Source organism: Lemur catta, chromosome 1, assembly GCF_020740605.2.
Source record: "Lemur catta isolate mLemCat1 chromosome 1, mLemCat1.pri, whole genome shotgun sequence".
Taxonomy (NCBI): Eukaryota; Metazoa; Chordata; class Mammalia; order Primates; family Lemuridae; genus Lemur; species Lemur catta.
This window is the reverse complement of record NC_059128.1, coordinates 43,516,503-43,531,210: the sequence shown is the minus strand read 5'-3', so window position 1 is coordinate 43,531,210 and position 14,708 is coordinate 43,516,503. Positions and strand designations below refer to the sequence as shown.

At 40.6% G+C, this 14,708-nt stretch overlaps 1 protein-coding gene across 7 annotated transcripts in view; it reads left to right on the top strand.

Annotated features, from left to right (window-relative positions):
- The window catches only part of GNG2 (G protein subunit gamma 2), a 146,374-nt gene that overhangs the window by 33,426 nt on the left and 98,240 nt on the right, over positions 1 to 14,708 (top strand). For 2 of the 7 annotated variants that reach the window (XM_045567184.1, XM_045567194.1), the window contains exons 1-2: positions 8,235 to 8,723; positions 11,622 to 11,668. The exons of the other annotated variants lie outside the window; for them this stretch is intronic. The gene's annotated coding sequence lies outside the window, so the exon portion shown is untranslated. Of the gene's footprint in view, positions 1 to 8,234; positions 8,724 to 11,621; positions 11,669 to 14,708 lie in introns of those variants that run through there. 7 annotated transcript variants of the gene reach the window in all.

Here is a 14,708-nt window from a genome sequence, read left to right as displayed (position 1 = left end):
TTTGGGCAATGACATGCCCCTAGTTTTACACTCCATACCAGAACCAGCAGCTTTTGACTGTTATTGATGCTAAACCTAATCATTTACTTATAAATAGGAATTGTGAGTTTGTTAGTCTTGTGAAGTTCATTCATTTAACAAAGATTTAATGAGTGCTTACTATGTACCAGGTACTATCAAGACCCTGGATAATCAAGGTAAGCACACAGTTATCTTCCTAGAAATTTAAGGGTAGAAAAGTGTTTTTACTTTCCCATCTGATGATTGTCATAGATAGTGAGTCTTTAAAGATTTTCCTTAAACTATATTCCAGAGTAAAATGGGAATCTGTCTCACTGATAATTAGATTAAGCAACTCCATTCATTCTGAACACTTTAATTTCTTCCTTGAAATCTTATTTTTCTCTAGTGCTATGTTAGCTATGGGTGTGAACAACTTTTTTCTCTCTCAGCTATATTAATTGTTATTGCTGCCACCTTCTTCAGATATAAAACCATTGATGTGTGTAATCCTTAAATAAGGATGCAGGTGATATAGTTTTCCCACTCATATCAGCTTTGTACCAGGTGTGTTTATAGGATTTTGGCAGGGTTTATTTAGTCATATTTATGCTGTCAATTTTCAGTTAATACAAATCTACTTTCTAGATGGAAAAATTGGGGGATGAGAGTGAGGCATGTACATATTTTAATAGTGAACAAATTACTTGGCTGTGGTCTGGGTGAATTTCAGTATTCTGAACTGGGAGAGAATAATGATAATAATGGGTCTTGGGCACGTAACCCACTCTTGTCATTTGAAAAAAAAAACAAATGACAATGTATAATTAACAAATTTGCCGTACTAACAAGATTCTATAGGATTTATTCATGTTTTAAAAATGACAGATCTACAGATCTTTGGCTTATAGTCTTCCTCATAAGATGAATCTCTGCACCTTACTTGTCACGCTTTTGCCTTTATTCACATACAAGGAATATTTATTGCACACCTGCTCTATTCTATGCACTGAGCACTGTGCAGGGTACTAGAGATACAGTACTGAGTAAGACATTTCCTGTGTATCCTAGGAGTTCACATATGGTAGAAGACAGAGAAAGGTAAACACACAATGAAGTACAATGTGATAAGAGCTATAACCATGATAAACGAGTGGTGATTTGTGGAGGAGGGGATCCCTAACCCAGCAGTTTTCTTTCAGAAAACTGCACAAGTAAAAAGAGTATTATAATTTGCTAAGGAATCTTATTTGTAGATTATTTTTGCCAAGTCAATAATTTGAGATTTCCAAATTTACTATATACCACAATTCTTCTCTGTTGAAATTTCCCTGTGTAATCATACAAGTAATAGTAAAAGAATATTGAATAATTTCTTACTAAAGTAACTGAAATCATTTTAGCAACATTTCATGGGAAGTTATATGAAATGTTTTGCATTACTGAACATGTACTTTCAAAGTTCACAGATTTGCAAGAAGAGCAATCAATTGACAACACTTCCCTTTATAAGAGGAACATATAGAGTAGGACTTCATTATCATCTAATAAAGAATACATTTGTCTTATTGGTTTAATGTTATTACTTGGTTGGTAACTTCAAGGTCTTTCCTTTTTCAAAATCAATGTCTCGTTTTCCTCCTTGCCACATCTTCTCATTTTTTGATTTCTTTCTTTCTTTGTTTTTTTGAGACAGTGTCTCAAGGTCTCACTCTGCCGCCCAGGCTGGAATGCAATAGCCTGGTAATCATAGCTCATTGCAGCCTTGAACTCCTGGACTCAAGTGATCCTCCTGCCTCCCCAGTAGCTGGGAATACAGGTGTGCACCACCATGCCCAACTCAATCTTTTTTATTTTTTGTAGAGACAGGGTCTCACTATATTGCCCAGGCTGGCCTTGAACTCCTGACCTCAAGCAATCCTCCCACCTCAGCCTCCCAAAGTGCTGGGATTACAGGCATGAGCCGCTATGCCCAGCCTCATTTTTTTAAAAATTTCTGATGACGTTTTTGGTAATATTTTAAGCAGTGTTGATGATTGTTTGCTCTTTGTCTTAGAATTTTAGGTGATTTCATAAAATTTATGATCTTGTATTTTCAAAATGGTCAGCAGTACTCATAACTCCTCTTCCATGGGCCCTAATTATTTATATTCAGTTAAAGTTAATAAATATGTTCTGAGCATATGCAACAAATATGCCAGGTGCTGTGCAAGGTGCTGAACACGTAGCAATGTGAGACCTAGCCCTTGCCCTCTGGGAGTGGTCAGTCTAGTATTAGTCTCTAGTGGACTCTGATAGAAGAGACACATTTACCAGCTGGCCCTTAACATCACAATTCCCTCCTCAACTCCTGTGGTTTGTTTCTGAAATTCTATCATAGGAAAATTGAAAATGAGAAGCTTCAAACTTAGGTGAACAATCGAGCTGAGGGAACCAAGGAAGGTCATAAGTAAATTTATAAAAACACTTAACAGTAGGGAAATCAATAAAGACACGATGACAAAATGCCTTCAAATATCTCTTTTAATTCCCCAGCCTCTTTTGCCAACCTATTTACTGTCAAAATAGATCACACTGTCTGGTCCACATTTTTGGCACAGAAAAATTAAGTCTTGTGTTTCTGCCTTGCTCGAAAATTATTGGTGTTATTATGGTATAGCCTTTCTTTCAAGGCACTTCAAAATGATTTACTTGTGTGATATTAATCTCACTGATTCGTATCCTTTAATTCTGACATTCTTTTTAAAGGATTGTTTTTCCAAGGCTTTGCTAGTGCACAATGTTCTCTAACCTCTGTCACACTTTGTTGCTGACTCCCTCTTCTTGATCCTTTTGTTTGTTTCCTGTTGTCCCTAAATTTCTGTATCGATCTTCAGGGAATTTTTAGAGGGGACAAGTTCTATTCTGCAGAATTACTGTTTCTGTTTTTATGAAAATAATGGATTTAGTTTAAATGTCGTCTGACCCTGGTCAATAGCCCACTCCAGCTTCTCCTGGCGGAGGTAGGGTTTGGAACCCATTTTATTTATTTATTTATTTATTTATTTTTGAGACAGGTTCTCACTCTGTTGCTCAGGCTGATCTTGAACTCCTGGGCTCAAGCGATTCTCCCACCTCAGCCTCTTGAGCAGCTGGGACTACAGGCTCGTGCCACCCTGCCCCACATGGAATGTTTTCTGCATATGGGAAGACCAGAACTTCAGACACAGAGCAGGTAGTCCCTGCTTGGGGAGTTGTAGCCCAAGTTCTTACATTAGCCTGGTCAAACTCCTTCTGGGCATGACTGAATCCACATCCAGGCTTCCATGGCTCCCTCTTCCCTACTTCCAGCTCTGGTTCTGCCTCCCTGCTCATCTCCTGCCTTCTCCCTGCTGTGTCCCTCTGTGCCCCTTGCCCTCTTCCACAAGACCCAGTGTTCATGGTCAGCGTTCCTCCACTTCCCCCCACCCCAACTTCCACCCTTCCCCTTCCTCCCCCACCAACACTTAGATTTATTTTCTCATGGGGTGTTAGGAAAGCAAGTTTCTTGAACTCATTCATTGCTGAAAATTTCCTCAGGGATGTATGTATTTAACACATGCATATATACATATATGTGTGACATTTCAGGCAATATCAGAGAAAAATCTGGGGGGCTTCACGCTACTCCACTTAATCCCCTAGTTAGCCCTGCCCAGAACAAAGGGACAGGAGAATAAGGGTCCCACACTTCTTTCTGAAGGAAGAGTTGGCTGTCACTCTTTCTGTCCCTTGTCCTACTAGCTTTTGTGCTGGGCCATGAGACAGAGATTGGCATTTTTCCTTAGTGAAAGTCAGCCAGTCTCTCTCAAGAAAGATTAGTTCTGCCCACCCTACCCTCTGACTCTCTTTAAACCAAATATGATTCCGTCTTCTTGGCTCCTAACAGCTAAGGGTTGGCTCGGATGTCTGTGGGGAGGGAATGACCCTGTGACACAAAGATCAGATCATGATTATGCCTTTTAGAAGAACTCTTTAAAGGGGCTTCTATTCCCTTTAACTGATCCAAGAAATGCCTGGAATCCTGTTTTTTTCTGTGATAAAATAATAGCTCAATAATTCACTTATTCTTGATTACTATTCAGCCTAACAATTAAGCCATTAAATGTATCATCGGTATATGAGTGGACACAATTTATTACTACATGAATTCACCCTCTTGTTCCCATTCCACTCTTCCTCCTTCCCTGCAGCCCACATACGCACTCCAGGGTGGCTTTGCTGGCACAGTTGATGGCTCCTTTCTGATGTAATAGGATGAGAAAAAGGAGAGAGACCCAAAATTGAGACATGGAAGGAAAAGTAGGGAGGGCTTAGCCAGAGAAGGCAAGTGGATTGAAATAATAAAGAACTAGCTGGGCATGGCAGGGGAGGAGAGAATAAGAGATGAACAGTATTGCAAAGAGATTAGAGAGAGTTAGTTTGGGGATTTGGCATATAAGATGCTCTGGGACAGTGGTGAGATGGCCAAGATTGGAGAGTGCAGAAGGGGATGTGACAAGTGTTTCTGGTTTATACATTGGTCACTTTACACTTCCTACAGAGATGCAAGTAAAAGAATAGCTTTCTTTTGTATTTTCCATTTCTTTTTAAAATTTATTTTTTTAAGTTACTTTCTTGTTGCCAGACTATGCTCCTTTATAAGCAATTCAGTGCAGAAATGGAACCAGGAGTTGTCCCAGAATTTTTTAGGGTTGCCCATATAACAAATATTCAGAATTTGGTGTGCACTTATCATGGTTTCCTGCAGACAATTTGCAAAAAACAAACAAAAAAAAAAAAAAAAAACAGAAGGATTACTGTTTCTTACCCCACGACCAACTTCTCATTTTAGAGACTTCCTTTTTCTCCCCTCCCCAGGCACCCAAAGGAATACAAAAGTAGTTTTGGAATTTCTTCTAGTGATGCCTTTTCATTATACAAACATCTATTAACTACCTGCTATGTGACAAGCAAAGATGAATAGAACATGGCCCTCCCCTTCAGAGGCCCAAATGCTAATGGGTGAGATGCGGTGCTATCAAATCATGAAAACCGTGCAATTAGTGCTGAAATGGAGGTAGAGGGTCTGGAGTTTTATGTGTGCTCACAGAGGAGGAAACACTGGCTCTGATTCCGTGGTCTGGGAAGGCTTCTGAGAAAAGCTGGGTCTTAAAGGGTAAGTAGGGGGTCACTACCAGACAACATGGAGGAAGGGATGGGGCATTTTCTGGCAACAGGAATAGCAGAGTCAAGATGCAGAGGAGAAAAGCACACAGCCCCAACAGGACCCTGAAGTGAAGGTGGGCGTGAAGTTGCAGCAGGCAGTAAAGTGAGAGTGTCGATGGGCGACATCTCAGAAGGTTCTGTATGCCACGCAAAGGAATGAAGGCATGTATTCCATAAGAGTTGTGACATAAAGAGTTATAACAGGACATATAACATAAAGAGTTATAACAGGGCAGTGATACGATCAACTCTTCACTTTAGAAATGTACTTTTGGTGGGGGTGGCTTAGAAGAGATACTGGATTTAGGAAGACAAAGTAGGGAATATTGCGGTCATACAGGAAAAATGAAAGCATTTGTGAAAAAAAGACAGTGGCAGGGGAATACAGAGAAGGAGTTCAGGCAAAGAGAAAGTTCAGCAGTGGGAATGAAAGGATGAGGAACTTTAAATCAGATGGGTTAAAAGAGTGAAGAGGTTCTGGGACTATTCTTATATTCCTGCTGTGGACAACTGGTTTGTATTCCTCATGAAATACAATGGAGAATACAGAAAGAGGCTTTGAATGAAGGTAGTGTATGTAATTTGGGGGCTATTAAATGTAAGAACCCTAAGGAACATCCAGCTAGAATGCTCAGTGCAAGAGAGACATCAGGCCAAAATTATGTCCTCTATTACCATCAACTTCCTCTATGATAAATGTGAAGAGGCACAAGGTACTAATGCCTGCAAGTAGGGCCATTGATGAATGTTAGTTTACAGACTTTTGTTTTATGCACTGATAGTGTGTCTAGGATAAGCTCATGGTTAGTAATTGATGCATAAATTGTTAATGGTGAGATGTTATTTCTCCTAAGAAATGAACACTTTGTAGATTTAGTGTGAGTACCTATCGTGCTTGTGTTAAGAGCTCTAAACTGGATTAATCGTCTTTCTTGGTCAGTCCTCACCTCCACACTTTACTTTTCTCTCCTGAAAAAGAGACTGTTAGGACCAGTTGAAAGCAATGAGGTATTAATGGCAGGTAGAGAAAGATCTTCAAATCTAGTTTTTAGCTTTGAAGAGAGTTTTGTTGGCACTTCCCAGCAAGGGCCAGATTCACCCTGTGAAGGCCAGAGATGAAGAACTGGTTAGAAGGCAGCAGCCCAAATTCCTAGCCATTTTATCACTTGAAAGAGGTTTTCCTGTGTAGGCTTAAATATAAGTACCAACCATTCTGATGGTTGAGACAGAGGCAGGGGGAAAGGGGAGGGGAAGGAGGAGAGAAAGAGAGATTCTTTTTAAAAAAGATCTACAGTATTTGAATCTAGAGTTAATGCCAGAATCCACTGGTCTAAAATTAACCAAAAACTTGTTTCCATAATCTTTCCAACCATTAATAACATTCTTCTCATTTTTCTTCAACTTGGCATCATGTATATGTAAATTTACACTTAAAAGCTCATGATAACCATTGGCACTAGGATTCCTGATTTGGAGGTAACTCACATGTTGTTGGCTCTATGACCAATCCTCTCCTACTACTGTAATTCTATTTGCTGGTGGTTCAAATGTAGTTCCTCATTTTAAATCTTGAAACAACCCATTTTGTGATTTTCAGGTACTAGTGAGTTATTATAACATCTGAGTCCTTTTTGATGAAAGATTTCCAGGAAAAAATAAGCAAACTCTGGTCCTGGAACATGAAATCAAATCAAATGGTATCCTGGGACTGTCTCAGAACATTTCATAGAAATTAAATTCTGTACCTTCCAGGTTAATGTGCTGTGGTCCCCAAGGTGTGCTAGGAAGGCTCACCTGCTCAGTTACTCTGCGTCAGCCCTAGATTTCTAACATTCCCTGTCTGTTTACTTGCTGCAGGATTAAGGCAAGACTGGATTAAAAAGGTAAAGGTGGGGAATTAACTCTGTTGTCTGGGAAGATTTGCTTTCCAGGCGCTGATTCCTAAGGAGAAGTTTTTTAACTCAACCGTGTTGCCTGGACACTAGAATAAGGATTCCCCTGCCCCCATCCCATGTTTAATCTGTAGCTTCTCCAAAGTAACTTGTGTTGGTATTGTGGGGAGAATGACTCACAAATTGAGTAAATCATTAAGAGTATCAAGGCTTAGTCATGCCTGTGCTATAAGTGAGGAATCTGAAAACCAAATACTAGTCCTGGTCTAGCTGCTGACTGTCTGAGTGACTTGCTGTCTCTGAGCTTCAACGTCCTCTAAAAATGATAAGAACTAATATGTGTTTAGTACTTCCTATGCTCCTGGAACTATTATTAGCATTTTGTGTACCATCTCATTTAATTCTCAGATTTCCACTCTGGCAAATGAGTTTAATCATCTCCATTTTGCAGATGGATAAACTGAGTCACATAGAAGTTAAATAATTTGCCCAAGTTCATACAATCAGCAATGGCAGCTTGGATTCAAACTCTGACAGCCAGACTGCCTGTAATCTCTACCCTTATCCATGACACTACACTACCTCCTAAAATGAAGGGAAGGGACTGGACACCCTGAGGGTCCTTTCAGCCCTACCAGTGTGTGTAGGGTGGGGGAGGCAGACATTCGGTTTCTGGGTTGCGAAATGCACAGTGTTCAACACCACCTCCTCCTTTCCCATCTATGAGAATCTTGGGGGAATATGTCTTCACCATTAGGCCTCTAAGGTAGCATTGCGGGACTTGGTTTAGTTCCTATGCCCCATAAGAATACTTATCAGGGTCATTCTTTTCTGAGCATGTGGGTTAAGTAAGATCTCAGTGGTAGTGGGACCTTGGAGAAATGAAGCATCTGGAATGCTGGCCACAGAGAAAAGTGCTGCAGTGAGAGGCTGCAAGCTGCAAGCTCTCAGCTAGCTGACTTGATAGGGACCATGGTAAATCAGGAGGAATAGTTGAGGCTGGCGCTGGATCTCAGGGCCAGAGCTCTTGGCCCAAAAGAACAGCAGCAGCAGCAGCGGCAGCAACAGCAGCAAGAACAACAGACCAAGTGCAGGCTGAGAAAGCAGGCTGTGTGCCAGGAAGGGGCCGACTGAGTGGTCTGTGGGGGCTGTGGCAGGGGTGAGGGCTGGGGAATGAGAAAGGGAAGGAAGGAACAGACAGCATCGGAGGGACTTGAACAAAGGGGTAGAGGAGATTATAGTCAAATCACTGTCAGCAGCCCAGGAGCAGACAAAACCACTGGAGTAAGCCCTCAAATGCAAATGAGAGGGAAAAGAAGCAAGCTGCTAACAGCTACCAAGAAGAGGAGGAAGTGGGAGATGCGCTGCTTCCTGTAGAAAGAACGTTGATTGAAGACAAAGCTGGGTGGGGACTAGTCCCTGGGCTGCAGCCGCGACTGCTGCTGCTACACATACACACGGCGCTGCTGCCGCGCTCCTCGGGCAACTCCTACTACTGCTGGGCTGGGCTGGGCTGGGCTGGGCTGCGCCGGAGCTCGCCTGCACAGATCGGCTCTGGAGAGAGGGGGAAAGCCACTCTCCTCTGACCAAGCCTCAGAAGCTAAGGTAAAGGAAACATTTTCCATGTTACGCCTTTTTAATTGAGAAAGATGACCATCGCCTGTGGTTTTAGGGGTTGATTTCTAAAAGAAGATAGGGACATGGCTTACAGGACTGGGGGAAATGATTAGGATGGGTTCTTGTGGAAGGGTCTTTGCGAATGACCAAATTTATGACACCTTTGCTTTTTAAAAAAATCAGTGCTTAGCTTTCGTGACTTGCCAGGACAACACGCTAAATGCAAGAAGCTGTTTGCATAGTTCTCTTGGAAGAAAACCAGGGCTGAGTCCAAATCCATTAGGGCTGTGAAGCTGTGGTCTGATCATCGAGCGTTGCAGTTCCCTGGTCTTAGGGGTGTAAGTGTAAAATGTAAATTGCATTCTTTCTTACACATTGCACTGGGGTGTCTCCTGGTTTGCAACAATAAAGGCTGTAATTTGGTGTTCAGGGGGTTAAATCCTTTTGTACTCAGATTTTGCCAACAAAGGCTTGAATTGCGTATGTGAGGGGCAGTATTTACCATTAAAAAACAGTGTCTTCCTCCCTCAGCTCTGTGCAGCTGCTTTCAGGATAACCTCAGAAACAGCTACCATTTGCCAGTAGGTCTTATTCTAAAGTTGCATCCTCGTTCAAAGGAGCGTGGCGGGTTTAGGGACAGTAACTTGTCCAGAACCAGATACTGGTGTATATATGGGTTTGTTTAAATGGATTTTATTTATCTCTAGGTCGAGGTGGATGTTAACTTCAGTAAGGGACAAAATATAAAAGTGCAGCTGGGGTGTTTCCTTACCTGTATATACTGTAGATTGACTGAAGTAGTAAAATCAGAACATGATTTTTATTCTTTGATTTTCTTGAGCAATGGATGTTCTTAATAAGAGCCCGGGACCATGACTTGTTCATATTTATGAATGATATGTGAAAGTGCAATAAATAGGTCTAATGGACTGGAACTGAGATTGGGAGATTCCTTTGACAGGATATGTAGGAGAAAGAGTTTAATACCCTGGTGTAGCATGATTTAAAAAATTAAGGTTTTTATCTTCAACAGAAAGTACAGTTAAGCAATACATAGTCATCGATACAGGTTTTTTTCATGAGTTTTTATAATGAAAGGAGATAGTTTTTCGAAAGAAAGAGAAAAAAAACTACTTATAGTGGAGTAAAAATAATACAAATGCCATATTTTGACACTCATAAATTTTTAAAATACAGGTTTTTAAATGCCATCTCTGCCAGCTGAGAGTATATGTATATACCTCCTCGTTTATCACCATTCTCAGTTGTGAAGAGCTATAGAGTTTTTTTTTTTTAATGCTATCTTTATGAAATTGACTTGGCTTCTCAAAATGTGTGGGGTAGCAGCACATTTTCAGAGCTAGGAAGCTTTTATAGATACTAAAGAAAAAAAATGTCTGTTTCTCTGTGGTTATTCTTATTAAAGTAAACCTGCACCATGACAAAGTATTGCTAGTGTGGAAACCATGAAGCTCCTCTGAAGGATTCATTGAATTTCATCAAACCTGTGGGCAAAACAAGTCACGCTACAGATTCCACCGTTCCACTTACTATTTGCATCTGAAAGTAAAATATGTAAAGATAATTGTCCCAGAGAGGAGGCCTAGAGTAGATCTTCTCCAGAATGCCCCTATTGGAGTTCTATGATCAAGCTGCATGTTATTAAATGAAGAAAAACGTTGGGCATCTGGGCTGTCTGAATGAGGCCAGGGCTTACTCTTTGGCACTTAACTCATTTACAGGCTGTATTCATTAGATAATGCCAACACCCTGCTTTGTTTGGGGATGTGTAGATGATCTGCGTTACTCTTCTGTGTGTGTTTCACACAAGAGTAAGAAAATGAAACCTCGCCCAATAGGCACAGTAGAGTCAAGAGGGTCCCCTGCCATCTTTCTGAAAACAACTAAGAGGTGCCTATTTTCTGCACAGCACAAAACATTTTCTTAATTGTTAAATTCCAGCTTTAAGCAGAACATTAGTGAGTAACAACAGATTAGTAACTATGATGGTAGAGTGTTTAGGAAAAAGACAATATGCTCCTACGCTGTAAAATGAGGCTAGTTCCACTTATTCTGGCCATATGGAATATTGAAAGACATAATGCTCTTGCTCAGGATATTCATTGGCTTTTGAGGGAGACGACCAACACTGAAATTTTAATTGTATGGGTTTTTTTTTTTTTTTCTTGCCATATGGGCAGTGGCTGAATGGAAACATGACTCTATTATTTCATGGCCAGCCCTGGGTCTCATATGGTGGGCGTGTGGTGAATGTGTTCGGGTGACTGGCTTTTTTAGCCTACTTCAAAAGGCAGGCCCAACTTTTAAGTCTGAAAGCTGTATAGTCAAAGTAGAAAGCCTGTTCATGAAAGATTTCTGTGGGAGAAGAAAAGAACACCATGGAATGAAAAGAACACAGGCTTTGGAGCCGGGCAAATCTGTCTTTGGATCCCACCAGTGGTTCTTACTACTTGACCAGGAACATTAGCTTATGAACCTTAGTTTCTTCATTGTAAAGAAGAGTGAGTAGTACATAATAAGGCTTTGTTTTTGCTTTTGTGTGTGGATGAGCGAGCGCCTGCTGTATAGAAGGTACTCAAATGCCATTTTGGTTTTGGTGGTGGTGGCATAAGGAAGAGTTAACATATTCTTGACCTTTGCCGCTGCCTCAAAGGTTTAAGGAGACTTCTTTATTGTGATAAAATATACATAAAATAAAATTGCCCGTTTTAACCATTTTTAAGTATACAGTTTTGTGGTATTACGTATATTCACATTGTTGTTCTGTCACCGCCATCCATCCACAGAACTCTTTTTATCTTTTGAAACAGAAACTCTGTACTTATCAAACAATAACTCCCCATTCCTGCTTCTCCCAACCCTTAGCAATCACTGCTACGCTTTCTGTGTATACATTGGACTAAGAACCTCAGGTAAGTGGAATCATACGGTAGTTGTCCTTTGGTGACTGGCATAATTTGCTTAGCATAATGTCTTTAAGATTCATCCATGTTGTCGCATGTGTTGGAATTTCCTCTTTTTTAAGACTGAATAATAATTCCATTATATGTATATACCACATTTTATTTGTCCTTTGACAGACACTTGGGCCACCTTTTGGCTATTGTGAATAATGCTGCTGTGAACATGGGCATACAGATATCTGTTAGAGTCCCTGCTTTCACTTCTTTTGGATACCCAGAAGTGGAATTGCTGGAACATTAGTAATTACATGTTTAATTTTTTGAGGAGCTGCCATTCTGTTTTCCACAGCAGCTGCACCATTTTACATTCCCACCAGCAGTGAGCAAGGGTTCCAATTTCTCCACATCCTCACCAATCCTTACTTTCTGGTGTTTGTTTTTCATAACAGCATCCTAAGTGGTATCTCCTTGTGGTTTTGATTTGCATTTCCCTAACGATCAGTGATATTGAGCATCTTTTCTTGTGCTTATTGACCATTTGTATATCTTCTTTGGAGAAACGGCTATTCAAGTTCTTTGCCGATTTTTAATCAGATTGTTATTGAGGAGACATTTTAAATGGTGGGATCTCTTAACATAATGTGTCATTAGATTGTGATTTTAGTATTTATATTTAATCTCCTGTGTACAACAGTATTATCACCGCCCAAATTAAATACTTCTCTAGAAAGTAATTTTTAAAATCAAAGGACAGAGTAAGAAAATATGTGTAGCTCCTGCTAATTGGTGATGTCAAGAACCTGGCAGTGAAATTCAAACCTTTCTTGTAGACAGTCACACAAGTGACCCTGCTGGTTAAGTCATGGACCAGCCTACTACCAAGGAAGCACTGGAAGGCGTTGCCTCAGTGCCTCTTTGGTTCCTACTCATGAGCTGAAGTTTCTCAGGATGAGAAAAATGCTCAGTAGGTAGAAGAGTCAGAAAAAGAGAGAAGAAACTAAAATACTACAGTGCTCCTAAGCCTTTTATGATGGAGAGAATTAAGCCATGGAGAAGGGGCTGTAGTAGTTAAACAATACAATAGGCTTCTGAGACGAGTTTCTACTAATGAAATGGGATTCTAATCTAAGTTTCTTTCACTTTTAAAAATAAAGAATCCTTCTGTTTCATTTCCCACTACAGATTTCACACCTAATCCTGAAACCGGTGAGACAGGGTATGGACAGAGCGGAGGAAAGCTGGGCAGAAAGATTAGGGAGACTCTGTTGAAGAGCAACAATAGCGGAGCTTTATGGTGTGGGTGCAGACATTGACCTTAAATGGTCTGAAGAGCTCCTGAATGATTAATGTTAACTTTCTGTAATGTACTCTGTGCCTGTGTTGGGAGGGAGGTTGTGAGTAATGACTCCCAACTTTATTTAATTTGCAAATCTATTCATTCTAAAATGACTGGGAGAATCCAAGTGCCTGGCTGTACTAGATCTGGGTGGGAGAGCAGAGTTACAGAGCTGTGTTAAGACTTAGTCCTGCTGCCATGCCACCCCAAAGGTGAAGGATATGTTAATTAGACTGATTTGGTTATCCCATAATATACACATGTCAAAACATCACATTGTACCCTATAAGTATATATAATTATTATTTGTCAATTAAAAATACCCCACCCCCCAAAAAAAGACTTAGTCTCTGGCCTGGGACACGGTAGAATGGTAGAGCTGAAAATGACCGGGGGACAACCCAGCCTATATCAACACCCCATGATGGAGAATGCACAGGCCTGGAATTCAGTGTTGCACAGTTGATTAATGCCTTACCTCTCAACTCAAACTCCATTTCTCTTCCCTCTATATTAGGGCTAAGGCTTTATACTTTGCCACTTTTAAAATTGTAAGACCAAATTTTTTTTTTTTAAAAAAAGAGGGGACTGTTTAAATTTGATATCCTATGTAAATATGGAGTTTCTGTCTAAATTTATTCAAGTGTAAAAGATGCCACTGTGGAACAGAGATTCAAATTTTCAGGTAAGAGTATTAGAGATACATGTGGTTCCTTCAAAACTCCTATGTCAAAGAAAACAAATATTATTTAATGGTAGTCAGTGTTCAAGCAATCCCTAGAGGACTTTATTAAACATTAAAAAAGAGGGAGTTTATTTCTCAAACTTCAGTGATAATATGTTTCTTAGAAAAGTGGTATCATCCTGTCTTGAGATAAGACAGGATCAGCCTTTTATCTTTTTTCAAATATGCGTAAACAGCTCTTTGGAAAGGCTTTGAAAAGCCAAACCAGTCTCTTGGCCCCTTCCTGCCTGTCCCTGGCCTTCCCACCCCCCATCCTGGTTGTAGGGTGAGGCTCTCTCCCATCCACATCCCTGGGCACCAAGTACTCAAAAGTTGGGGAGACGGGCTGGAAACTGGGCTGATTGGTTCTACTCCAGATGCGTTGTATCTCAGCAGGGCCTTTGCTGTTCTTTGAAAATCTTTTCCTTCTTTCTTTATTTCACTTTTCATACTCCCCTGGGCATTTTCAATGGAAACCATTCAACCCGAGTCCCCATTCCCTTTATTCATTGGAAGGGGCCTCACCTTCTCTTTTTCTGAGAAGGCATATATTACAGGCTTCCTCAGCCTCATCCCTTAACACCTCAAAATTTCTCTCTGTCTTCATTTGTCTTAGTCCATTCGAACTACTATAACAAATTACCATAGACTAGGTAACTTATAAACAACAGAAATTTATTTCTTATAGTTCTGGAGGCTGGGAAGTCCAAGATCAAATGTCAGCAGATTCGATGTCTGGTGAGGGCCTGTTCCGCATAGATGGAGCCTCCTGTGGGTCCTTGCCTGGCAGAAGGGGCCAGCTAGCTCCCGCAAGCCTCTTTTATAAGGGCACTAATCCCATTCATGAGGGCTCCATCCTCGTGACCTAATCACCTCCCAAAGGCCCCACATCTCAATACCATTGCATTGGGGATCAGGTTCCAACATATGAATTTTGGGGAACACAAACATTCAGACCATAGCATCATTCATTCTCTCCTTCCTTTCTT